Below are 13,390 nucleotides of genomic sequence, written 5' to 3'. Positions count from 1 at the left end.
TCACCTTTAAAGGTTTGTTTAATATGGAGATTAAAATCCTATGGATAAAGTTCAATAATCTGGAAAAGTCTGCGTTAAGTAACAGGATGTTCACTCGTCTTCTTCGTCACTGCTGTTGTTGTACACCTTGGTGTAGTCAGATGACTGAAATGAGAAACATAGAAAAAAATGTGCTTACTGCAAGTACAAACTGACATGCGACACTAAGTTGTTTTTACACTTTCACAGGAATATAAACTGTTAGGGTATAATACCACTCACGTTTTTCCCCCAATAAGTCTTTGTTAAATTTGCACTTTTCTAAACAACATGTGCAGAATTTATCCTTGTTTCAAATAAAGAAATACTTTGCATAAGTAACATTTTTATCCTGTCCAGTGCGTCAGACAAATTTTTACATTTCATTTCACTGAATATCGGAAAAGAAACCACCACTGGAATTTGACCAATCAAATGGCCACTTCCTTGTCCTGTGTTCAAGCTTAAGTAAACATGTAACCACAGGTTTTCAAAATATTCTATAGAAACATCAAACCAAATAACGGTGCTTTGAAATACCCACGATATATGCCCTTTTTGTATTCAACCGGATGTGACGTAATGTGCTTTGGTGGAGTTACACCTTTACATTATGATGAATCCCTATCAAACTCCACAGACATGATACATGAAATATCAGTGAACGACAAAAACCATGCCTTACTATATAATTTAATCGCTTACTGTTGTAGGCTGTGAAAAGACAAAGAGCTTTTATATCAATCAAAAATGAATCACTTTCCTGACCTTGTAAGAAAGATATAATTCATATACAAAATCAATCAGTCTTATGACCCCCAGTCATCACCTGAGACGAACGTTATTTTTGAATTTATATTCAATATAACAGTACACGAATAAAACCCTGCAGATCTTTTTATCAATCTCAAGTTTCCTTCTAATAACTTCATAGACATACTTTTGTCACGTGACCTAGGCGTCATCAACGTTCCTTTCATGAATAACTTATTAGAATTGATATTTAGAATTACATTATAAGAAATTACAGTGATATTAGATCTGTCTATTCGTAACAGCATAAAGGTGCTGCATACTTTTACATAAACCATTACGCGGGTTGTTTATGTGCACCACTTTTTTATATTTAAAAAATATTACTGTCATTCCTTAAAGAACTGACATCTAACCACACTTCGGATTATTCATATCAGGTTCAGTAAAAACGTTCAGTATTGGCACTATTTTTTTTAATTGATCTTCCTGATATATTACCTAATTATTAAAGTCATATTAATTTGGATATTAATGGTTTCTACATTTGAAAATGCCTGTACCAAGTCAGGAATATGACAGTTCTTGTCCATTCGTTTTTGATGCGTTTTGTTATTTGATTTTGCCCTGTGATTATGGACTTTCCGAATTGATTTTCCTCTAAGTTCAGTATTTTTGTGATTTTACTTTTTATTGTTTTTTTTAAACCATTTTCGGTTTTGCTTTTCTGTAAAATGCTAAATGTTTATTAAATTTCACACAATGCATACATCAATTTGAGCATGTTGAGTCTTCATTTGATTTTGATAAAATAAAAGCAACAGAAAATGTCCTACCAGTTCTTCTTCTTCACTGTCGTATGATTTTTCATCGATCTCTTCTGGATAATATCTAAAGTCCCATTCTAATACAAGCAGCTGAAAAGAGTTAAAAAAAATATAAGATCTATGAATTAATAAAAATGTCCTTCCAGTTGTCGTTTGCATTGTCGTATGACTCTTCTGTGGATTCTCCTGGATAAGTTCTAAAATAAAAATTTGATTAAAGCAGGTAAAATAGTCTTCAACTGTTTTATTTATTTATTATACCCCCGCTTTGAAAAAAAGGGGGGTATACTGTTTTACCTCTGTCTGTCCTTCCGTCAGTCCGTCAGTCGATCAGTCCATCAGTCCGTCAGTCCGTCAGTCTATCAGTCAGTCCGTCCGTCCCATGAATATTTTTCGTCACATTTTTCCCAGGAACTACACTACCAGGATTTCTGTTAATTGGGAGCTCTTAAGTTTAAACAGATTTATTTATAGTGGATTTGGGAAACAACTTATAGTAACTTATATTAATCCTTTCACTTTGCGGGTGCGAGTGCTGCTATTGGAAATGAAATTATTTCGCTGTTTTATAGTTTCCAAATTTAGTAGAACGATTCCATATGACATAGTTGCTTCTGAAAACATTATAATTAATACAAAATAAAACACGATTCAAAACATCAATAAAACTTGATTAATGTTACATTATATGCATATAAACGAACAAAATGTTGAACAATGTTGAAAAAAACCAAGTCACACATACTCACACGCTATCACCAAGACAATGGATGCACAACTCTATATTCAGTATAAGTTACATAATAATGATAATATAATATAAAAAAACAGGTATCAAAAGCTTTGAAATATTCAAGACAAACATTTTTTTTCAGTTAACAATAATCCAATTCTCTTTTCGCAAACACTGTATGCTTAATTATATTAAACTTTTTTGTCTAACAAATTACATATACATGTCTCGATTACACAATGTTTATACAATGATTGTTATCAAACATAGTGTAAAATGCAAATGCATAAAAATCCCTATTAGAAAAGATATAAAATTATATACACATTAATATATAAAATATATAATTTATATATATATAATTTACAAATGTGCAAGATAAAAAACATTGAAGATAAAAACCAACCGGCATAATACATTTATAACAAAGTAAATAATCATAAACATGTTTATTTGTTGCTATTGTTGTAATATAATATTGCATATAGATATTCTTCATTTTAGTACTTGTCGGTAGATGAATTTCCACTCGGTACATAACCTGTGAAATAGAGGAACCAAGAAACCTGTTTCGCTCACTCTCCTTTTATCTTAGTTAAACTGAATGTTTTGTTTTAGAACAAATAAGTGTGTTTTTTCAGCAATAGGTAATGATTATTATTGATAAAAAAAAATTCATCTAATGAGGTAAAAAAATTATTATAAAGACATTAAAAACATACTGAACTTGAAGAATATTTTGTTTGGAATTTTAAATTTCTTGTCATGATGATTTTATCAATGTGTCATGATTTAAAGCGACAACAAATCCAGAACTAGTCGACATGATTGCAAAATCTCACAAAACCTCAAATTTTGCTAATTTTAAGCGCTAATTAAAAATATTGCATATATACAATAAAATTAATGTAAGCCCTGTTGTAACCAACTATTCAATGAAGTTTTTGTTGGGACACATTATGACCAAATTTTCAGAATTTTTGAGCAAATCATAAACAGTGACGTTTCGTGGACTAAAAAGGGAAGGTGGCGTTTTTTTTCCCTGGCGGATATTCTGAGAGTTTGAAAAACTTTTATGAGAATAATAGATGTAAGCAAATTTGTTATGCGTGCCAATGTGACAACTTTCCATCCGAGTCACAGTTTGTAACATTAAACCAGTATAAAAGAAAACCCTAGTAAATTTGTTTACAAATTTGAAGAATCGAATAGTCCCTCTAGTTTGCATGTACATAGAGATCAAATGGAATATAATCGTCCCTCAAGAGATGAAAATGTTCTTTTAACTGGAATAACAATTAATTTAAATCACTTTCTCTTATGAATACATTATTTTCTAGTCTGCTATGCTGTCATCAGACACACTATTAATGCTCATCTTTGTAGAGCAAATTATGATTTGTTAACGATAGACACCATGTGATGGCCAGGTTAGCTGGATAACGTTTTATAGGTTTCTAAAATACATGTATCAATTGCCTAATAACTAGTGTTTGAAGGTTATGCAAAAGACTTAATAATGTGCCTTTTTGACCTAAGAGGGCAATTGACTGTAGAGTTGTAAACGCAGGAGTTGTTTTTTAATTGTTGATGACAGTTTAATTAATTGATTGTTTAATTACTTGAAAACTATTATTTGCAACCAATTGAAAATTAGGCATTATCTGTCACATTTATATTCACTGATTATGCTTAAATTTCATTATGATTTAGAACATACAAAATATAAAATGTATGATTAAATGCATGTTTTTTAAGCATTGTTTTGTGTTTTAATAGTTTTGTCATACATTCCTATATTGGCGCCTCAATTAAAGTGTTAAAAAGCCAAATTATAAAATGCATTAAAACAAGTTAACAAATATAGTCTTGTTTCAAACAGTCACTGATAATAATCTCTTAAATAATCAGATGCAAAGATTGAACAACAGTAGAGTATAATCGTTATGCACACGAGGAATGCCTTGGAGATCAAGTTGTCTACTTAGACATAAACACTCAATAAGGCTACCAAAACATCAGAAATAAGAACATAAACGTATTCAGACAAAATCATAATTGGAAAAGAAATAGTATTATTTCAGTAAAAAGGTGTTGTGTTTCTATAACTGAAAAATGGGTTAAAGGCCCCAACATAAAAAGTTTGTAACAATTCAATATCGAAAATAACGGCCTAAATTTGTTAAAGTGTGTAAAACAATATAACTTTAGTTCGACAAGCCAAAAAAAAAAAAAACAATTTTGATCATGAAGATAATAAATTTGACTAAGTGACATGTATTCAGATGTGGTTTAACTGTTATTTCGTAAGAATCGAAAGTATTTGTGGATTACGTATCCCCTGAAAATGTTTTGAAAAAAAGTGATCATTCGTTGAACATTTAAATGCATTTTGGACATAATACTGGAAACATAAGAAACCAACAAAAAATACTTTTCAACATATAATCATGAATCAAAAGTGATGCAATCTTCATGTAGGCGTTGCTATTGAATATATGTTATGTTAGATAAATGTTTAAAACTGACAACAGCTTGAATAACGAATAATCAATAAAAGTATAAATTCAATTAACTAAAAAAAACAACCAAAAACCAAACGACAATAGCCTTATTACTAACATTGTTTCCTTTACAAAGATTATTTGGTTTATTGATTGATTGGTTGATATACTATCTGCATAGCATAAAAAAATCAATGTTCATATAGATTCGTTTACCGAGATTGTAAGTCTGTAGTTTAATTGATTGATTGATTGGTCGATCGATTGAAATTTTGATTTTTGTCATAGATGCATGTTCGCGTTCGTTAATCAATTGATTGACTTGGTACGTTTGCTGATTGCATGAATGATATATTGCTTGCTTGCTTGACAGTTCCATAGCATATTTCATATTGATTAATGGATTTCTTGATTGTGACTGTGATGTCCAGTGACAAATATTAAACGCACATTCTTTTCAACAGAAGGATACATATTCCCTACTCCAAATAAAGGGGCATTCTTGGTACCTCTCTGTTTCCTTTAAAATAATAAGGATAATCGATACTGTTAGCATTATGCAAATTATCAACAAATCAAATCATCGCGCATCCAATCAATCAAACAACCAATAAAACGAAACACCAATACACTTAATGACCAGTCAGCGTATAGCATTTTATGTAAACATTTTATCAACAAAGCAATCAACCAACAATCATGTTAAACTTCGAAATAAGGAATGGCTTTGTTTTGTATTCTTTGCTAAAAGGCCTATTTACTAAAACGATTATGTAATATTTAATGCTTGTAATATTTATGTTATGAGACCTGTTAAAAAATTATGAAATCCCCAGTTTTGAGATGATCCCTTATTTAAATGTCTCTCAAGTGTCACACGTAAACATTTGTCTAACATGTCTATCAACTATGACTTTACCTTTGTAGTTGTATGGAGATGTTAATAAATTTCCCATACAAAGTTTTAAACAAGACTAAATGTGTTTTGTATTTTTTTCTGTAAATAAAAATGGTTTACATTTTAGAGTATTTTAGATTTTTCGCAAATTCTTTTCCATTGCAAAAAATGTTTGTTTATGTTTCTATGCAGATTAAGCAGTCAATATTAGGCTGTATGATAACAATATTACAAAACATTAAATATAATACACTGCAGTACCTTTCATCTGCTGTGTTAAATGTGTATTAGCACATTTCTTTTTTTTATTATCTGTTTTATTGTATATTATATACATATTGAACATTAAGTAATTTTGTTTTCTAAACTGATTTTTGTTGTATGATCTGTTTATTGCAAATCAAATATTCCAATAGAGATCTGGGGTTAAAATAAATGGTTTAACGCTGATCAAAGTTGTAATATTTGTGCCCCAGTTGTAATTCGCTTAAAGTAAAATTTGTTGTACTTATATTTACTTGCAGATGTTTAATTTTCACAGTCGGTGTTAAATTATACAAAACTAAAGTGAAAGGGTCACTTTGAATAAAAATACACACGCTTAAGACGAGGTACTAAAAAATCATGAAGGTTTGGTAATGATTATGTTGCATTATGGCAGGAATTGATTTAACCTTTATATATATAAACAAAGAAGATGTTGTTTGATTGACAACAAGACAACTTTTAACATGAGACCAAATGACACAGAAATTAACAACTATAGGTCAACGTACGACCTTCAACAATAAACAAAGCCCATACCTATTACCAGCTATAAAAAGCCCGAAATGTAAAACAATCCAAACGAAAACACAAACGTCCTATTTTATGTACAAAAAAAAAACAAATCTTATTTTACACAGCGACAAACCATAACCACAAGTTTTCTTTCCATTTGATTTTCAAATATTTTAAATATATGTTGTATATACAGAATAAAGCCGATGATAATTAAGGAATGACTGTAATTTTTTTTCTGTCTATGAAGAAATAACATAAAAAATTTGGTGCACACTGAATAACGCGCGTAGCGGGTTATTTAACAGTGTGCACCACATTTTTTTATGTTATTTCGAATAGACAGAAAAAATATTACAGTCATTTCTTATCATTTAATTCTAAATTCCATTTTAAACCGTAGAAAACCATGAAAAAACGTTGATGACGTCACGATCACATGACTAAATTATGTCTGTGGGCTCATCACAAAATAACGTCAGCCAATCAGAAGACGCGTTACATCCAAAATTAAATTATATAGTTATAATCTCCAGTTTGATTTTATATAATTTAACAAGTATGAATCTTATATTAACTAAATCAGCAATACTCATTATGAAGTTTCAAAGTTTTGAACAACAGTTCTTTGCCAAACATATTTATTTTAATGGATCAATGAATTTATCAATTACTAATACTTAAAATAACTTCCCTGTGTATAAGATTTTCTTTCTTTTAATGCAAAGATGTGTTTGTTCCTTCCATTCGCATTATCTATCGTCGCTTCTGTATGTATTTGAGCAGTTGCTTTGATGATCGGTGCCTGATTTGGTATCCAATATAAATTGTGAACAATGGCTGTCTTGAATATTCCTACAAATGAATAACACAATACATTATTTTCATAAGTTCTGTCCAAGTTTGGATTCGTCAATGGGACTACCAATTGAATTATTTATCATATCAGATACACACAGAGTCAATTCTCATTACTAATTAAACAGGTGTTTTCGTGGTTACACATACACTTTTTATGTATGTTACAAATCAAAATATCAAAATTGTGTTTCTTCTCATATAAATTTATGAATTTACCGACAAAGTAATTTCACTTACCATTTCAAATCTCCTGTCCAAATCAAACTTTTATTTAAACAAGGGATCCTGCTATTTTAAAGATGGTTGTCTTCTGCGTTCAATTCCCATAACCATATTTTTAATATAATCGATTGAATCAGGTGATCTATCTAACTTAAAAAAAGACAATTCAGACATTATAGTTTGCAAATCACTTTAAGTGAAACACATCAGCACTGTTTTCTATTTAATATTGAGAAACATGCCTTATTTGTTCAGGAAAAAGATCTATCAATTCATCTTCTTTAATGTTTTATTGTATGTTTCATCTTCAACTCAGCATGATCAAAACTTTTTCTTGACGTTAAAGTGAAATTGACAAATGATTGATACCCCGTAACATAATAAGTGTCATGAAAGAGAACAAATTCATCCGTGTCATCATACGAATTATGGTACACTGAACGGTAAAATTAACTCAAATATCAGACTAACGGTCTTGTTTATTCACAGCCACTTTAAATATTTGTTTCTAAATTAAAAACTCACAGCCTTGAGAATATCAGTCTCTCAGTTACTTCAAATCACTGAGAAAACACAGTTTCAGTGCATTATCTACATTCGAAAATGCCTGTACCAAGTCAGGAATATGACAGTTCTTGTCCATTCGTTTTTAGTGCGTTTTGTTATTTGATTTTGCCATGTGATTATGGACTTTCCGAATTAATTTTCCTCTAAGTTCAGTATTTTTGTGATCTTACTTTTCACTTAAATTTTAACGAAATGGTAATTTTCAGAAAATCTATGCATTCAATAAAAACAATAATATGCTTCGCTGATTACTTTGATTCAAATATTACGAAGATTCAAAGATTTTAAAGAAAAATGTAGTTTATATTACATAATAATTGTAAAAGATTTTTGAACTAAAAATATTACCTTAATATTGAGCAGGAAGACATACAGCGTTTACAGCCTAGATAGAAAAACAAATCTGATGATTGTGTTATATTTAAAATGTCACGTGACATTTGGAAATTTCTACGTGAAAATCTTTAAATAGGGTAGTTGCGTCATATATAACATGTATAAATCTGATGATTGTATAATAACTAAAAGGTCATGTGACATTTGGAAATTTCTACGTGAAAATCTTTAATTAGGGTAGTTGCATCATATATAAATCTGATGATTGTGTAATATTTAAAATGTCACATGACATTTGGAAATTTCTACGTAAAACTGTTTAAATAGGGTAGTTGCATCATATATAAATCTGATGATTGTGTTATATTTAAAAGGTCACGTGACATTTGGAAATTTCTACGTGAAAATCTTTAAATAGGGAAGTTCCATCATATATAAATCTGATGATTGTGTTATATTTAAAAGGTCACGTGACATTTGGAAATTTCTACGTGAAAATCTTTAAATAGGGTAGTTGCATCATGTATAAATCTGATGATTGTGTTATATTTAAAAGGTCACGTGACATTTGGAAATTTCTACGTGAAAATCTTTAAATAGGGTAGTTGTATCATATATAAATCTGATGATTGTGTTATATTTAAAAGGTCACGTGACATTTGGAAATTTCTTCGTAAAAATCTTTAAATAGGGTAGTTGCATCATATATAAATCTGATGATTGTGTAATATTTAAAAGGTCATGTGACATTTGGAAATTTCTAAGTGACAATCTTTAAATAGGGTAGTTGCATCATATATAAATCTGATGATTGTGTAATATTTAAAAGGTCACGTGACATTTGGAAATTTCTAAGTGACAATCTATAAATAGGGTAGTTGCATCATATATAAATCTGATGATTGTGTTATATTTAAAAGGTCAAGTGACATTTGGAAATTTCTACTTGAAAATCTTTAAATAGGGTAGTTGCATCATATATAAATCTGATGATTGTGTTATATTTAAAAGGTCACGTGACATTTGGAAATTTCTACGTGAAAATCTTTAAATAGGGTAGTTGCATCATATATAAATCTGATGATTGTGTAATATTTAAAAGGTCACGTGACATTTGGAAATTTTTGAGTGAAAATCTTTAAATAGGGTAGTTGCATCATATATAAATCTGATGATTGTGTTATATTTAAAAGGTCACGTAACATTTGGAAATTTCGACGTGAAAATCTTTAAATATGGTAGTTGCATCAGATATAAATCTGATGATTGTGTTATGTTTAAAAGGTCACCTGACATTTGGAAATTTCTACGTGAAAATCTTTAAATAGGGTAGTTGCATAATATATATTCTGTTATACTCATTGGTTAAATATAAACAAAATATGACCTTATTACATGTATATAGCAGGAAGATAAACACGTGAACAACCTTAATTATAAAAAACGGTCAAATGATTGTACATAATTTAAAAGCTTAAGTAATTCTTTGTTATTTCTACGTGAAATTAAACCAGGTTCAACCCACCATTTTCTACATTTGAAAATGCCTGTTCCAAGGCAGGGATATGACAGTTGTTGTCCATTGATGTGTTTTGTCATTTAATTTTGCCATGTGATTAGGAAATTTCCGATTGAATTTTCCTCGGAATAATTTTTGTAATATTACTTTTTTGTATTCAATATGAGACCATATGAAATAGTATTATCATTGATGAGACAACTATTTAACAGAGATCCCGAAAAGTAGATGTTATGGACTATGACATTCAACCATAAGTAAGAAAAGAAAAAACACATTACAAGCTTTTAAAGACCCTTCAGTAAAAAACCAACCGGATAATAGAGCACAAAACAACAAAATAAAACATTTATGAAAAATAGCTACACACAGCAACTACTGAATTAATCAATACATACTCTTCCTATTGTATTATTTTATTTTTTATTATCAGAGTTCGCTAATAAATAGATAATAGATATAAAAAAGACAATTCGACTCTCCATAGTTTAAAATAAACAAACACTTCGCTGGGTGTGTGTGGTAGTAATAAACACACATTCAAATCTCGCGGCATCACAGGTAGATATTTTCTAGTTCGCAGATCCTTTTCGAGAATATTTTCTGAAATTTAATGGTTACTTTAAAACAAATAAAGGAAAACAATCAAACATTTTTCAACTTTATGCATTCATGAATATGTATATCCTGCATATCTCAATAGATATAAACTCATGGAAAAGTAAAATCACCAAAAATACTGAACTCCGAGGAAAATTTAAAACAGTAAGTCCCTAATCAAATGGCAAAATCAAAAGCTAAACACATTACACGAATTGAAATCAAATATCTTCCTGATGAAACAAAGGACAAAGCGGGGTTTTACCCCCCCCCCCCCCAAAAAAAAAGAGAGAAGATGTGGTATGATTGCCAATAATACAACCATCCCTTTGGAAAACAATTTACATAGAAGTAAACAACTATACATGTTGCTTTTTCTACATTGGCTAGAGGTATAGGAGAAGGGTTGACATTTCAAAAAACACATGTCCTCTCTTCTTTTGGAATGTTATACCATCTTCCCAGCTCTACTGGAATTTTTACATTGCAGCATCTTAATTTTGAAATATATTTACGTTCGAATGGTGTTAATTTTAAAAGATAGTTTTCTAAGCCAAAGATTGTTTTAAAAAGTCCATAAAATTCTCCTCTGGATAAGTTGTCAATTTGACTATGCCATTGTTGAATGAATGAATCTTTTAGTTTTTCTGTCAGTACGATTTTTAGTTGATTTATATCTAATGGTGATTGCTGAGTCCAAACATAGCTTAGTTCGGCATTGTCTAGGATCGATTTAATATAATCCATCCATTTGAAAGTGTGATAATCTTTTAATCTCTTTGATAAAGTATACTGCTAAGTTTATTTTCATTGGTGAGAAGCTTGTTCCAAAAACACACCATTCTACATTTTATTACGATATCTATTGGTGTACGACCAAGTTCTCCATATGTCATAAAATTTGTTGTCGACGTTCTAATTTTCAACACATTCCGGCAAAACTGTAGATGGATTTTGTCCAACATGTAATTGTTTTCGGATCCCCATGTATACACAGTTGTTTGAATATTGTAAATATTATAGAACTGATGATAGTTAAAAAATAACACGAATATAAAATGCTAATGAAGGCTCGGCTAAAATGTACAGAGATGATGCGAATGAAAAAATTATTATGAATGAAATAATGTATTATGTGGAGGTTTTACACTGTAACGCTCACACGAATGATCTCAGCAACATACAAAATGTGGATGCAGGTTATCAGTTTGAGTTTAAAATCCACCTTCATTCATATATTGATTTATGCGAATATACGTATTCGTGTATTTCATAAGAATATCATAACTCAATTTTATATGTTTCCCAGCTATCATGACATCTTATTTAGCCACATGGAATCATGTATGACAAGTTATTACATAAAAAGATCAGAACATATTTTTTACATACATATTAACAGAAGAAGAACATTTCTGACTCATTGACATATAAGTGTCGACCCGTTGGTATACTACATCTGTAAGATAGTACCCGATTGATAAGTTGATATTCCAAAAATAAAAAAAAAAATAGAAAAAAGGAGAAGAGCCATGCAAACGGCATATTTTTACCTTTGGGAACTGTTTGTTTATCTAGTAATACATACATTAAATAAAAGGAGTACTGTCCACTCTAAGTTTTCTAAAAAAATTTTCGTTTTGTTTTCAGTTTTGTCCAGCTGTTTGCTTCTTTTGTTTAGTTTATTCATATAGAAGTGTTATTGTGAAAGGCTATACTCCCCTACTTCATTATATAGAATCATATAGACATCGTATCGTGTCTGAATGGATATATTTATTTCTTTATGAAATCACAAATGCAGCTGCGGTTAAATGTGTAATTCGTTTACCTCTCTGGTTGTTATATATTCTATATATATACAATATCCTCTCAAAAAAGTGATTTCACATGTATTTTCTTTATTTGAAAGTTTTTATCTTTCATAAAACATGTCACTTATCTGTTAATATCTCAAAATTATGAAGCTGTTTAATATGCAAGTGAATATGAATTGTATTTAAACAAAATGAATGTAGAGGGGTCTCCGTTTTCTTTAAATTTAAACGCCAGACGGAAGGACATTAACCCTTGTCAAAACGAGTAGTGGCAACTGTGAAGGAAAAATTTAAAGAAACGAAGAAGATGAGGCAGCGAAAACTCTCCAAAATACAGAATGGATTCTTTCAGCCCGAATAGTTAGGGAAGACACATCAATAAAAGTGACATCTATATATAATGTACGAAATATAAGGTAAAAGCAATTTAAAGTACACTAATTTTCTTAGTTGTTTCATTCGTTATAATGCTGTTGTTAAATTATGTGCTACCGATTGTTTTCCCGATTAAATGGTTTTACTCTTGTCATTTCAGGGCAATTAAAAACTTGCTGTTCGGTGTTAGCCAAAGCTACGTGTTGAAGACAGTACACTGACCTATAATGGTTTAGTATTACAAATAGCTATTAAAGGTTCCGGGTCCATTATTTGCAACGCCAGACGTGCGTTTCGTCTACATACTGCTCTAAGCTTGTGTGTTTTATGTACAGCAAAGATGACCAGAAAAACGGTCAAATGTAGCTAGATGGTCAACCAAATAGCATTTCAAAAATAAATATCAATAATATATAGGTGTATGACGTGATAGATATGAGGCATTGGTAGTTTATAAACACCGTTTACGTGTATAAGGCCGTGTTCACACCAAACGCCATGTACAGTAAACATGTTTACAATTAGTTTAATGTAATGTACACTGGTTTCACATTAAATTTGTTCATATCTATACACATTG

The 13,390-nt window shown here is 30.1% G+C and overlaps 2 long non-coding RNA genes across 3 annotated transcripts; both read right to left on the bottom strand.

The window, feature by feature from the left end:
• On the bottom strand, positions 1–3,752 carry LOC139486183 (uncharacterized). Its single transcript, XR_011655493.1, has 2 exons — positions 1,608–3,752; positions 1–144 (listed from the first exon to the last, which is right to left on the bottom strand). It is a non-coding gene; the product is annotated as an uncharacterized lncRNA (long non-coding RNA).
• Positions 3,753–6,104: 2,352 nt separating this feature from the next.
• On the bottom strand, positions 6,105–8,589 carry LOC139486184 (uncharacterized). Of its 2 annotated transcripts, none has more exons than XR_011655494.1 (3): positions 8,512–8,589; positions 7,612–7,742; positions 6,105–7,368 (listed from the first exon to the last, which is right to left on the bottom strand). It is a non-coding gene; the product is annotated as an uncharacterized lncRNA (long non-coding RNA). The 2 variants fall into 2 exon arrangements; XR_011655495.1 differs by having other exon boundaries at positions 7,612–7,746; positions 8,512–8,571.
• Between the last annotated feature and the right edge of the window lie 4,801 nt (positions 8,590–13,390).

Source organism: Mytilus edulis, chromosome 8, assembly GCF_963676685.1.
Source record: "Mytilus edulis chromosome 8, xbMytEdul2.2, whole genome shotgun sequence".
Lineage (NCBI taxonomy): Eukaryota > Metazoa > Mollusca > Bivalvia > Mytilida > Mytilidae > Mytilus > Mytilus edulis.
This window is presented reverse-complemented; position numbering and strand designations above follow the sequence as displayed.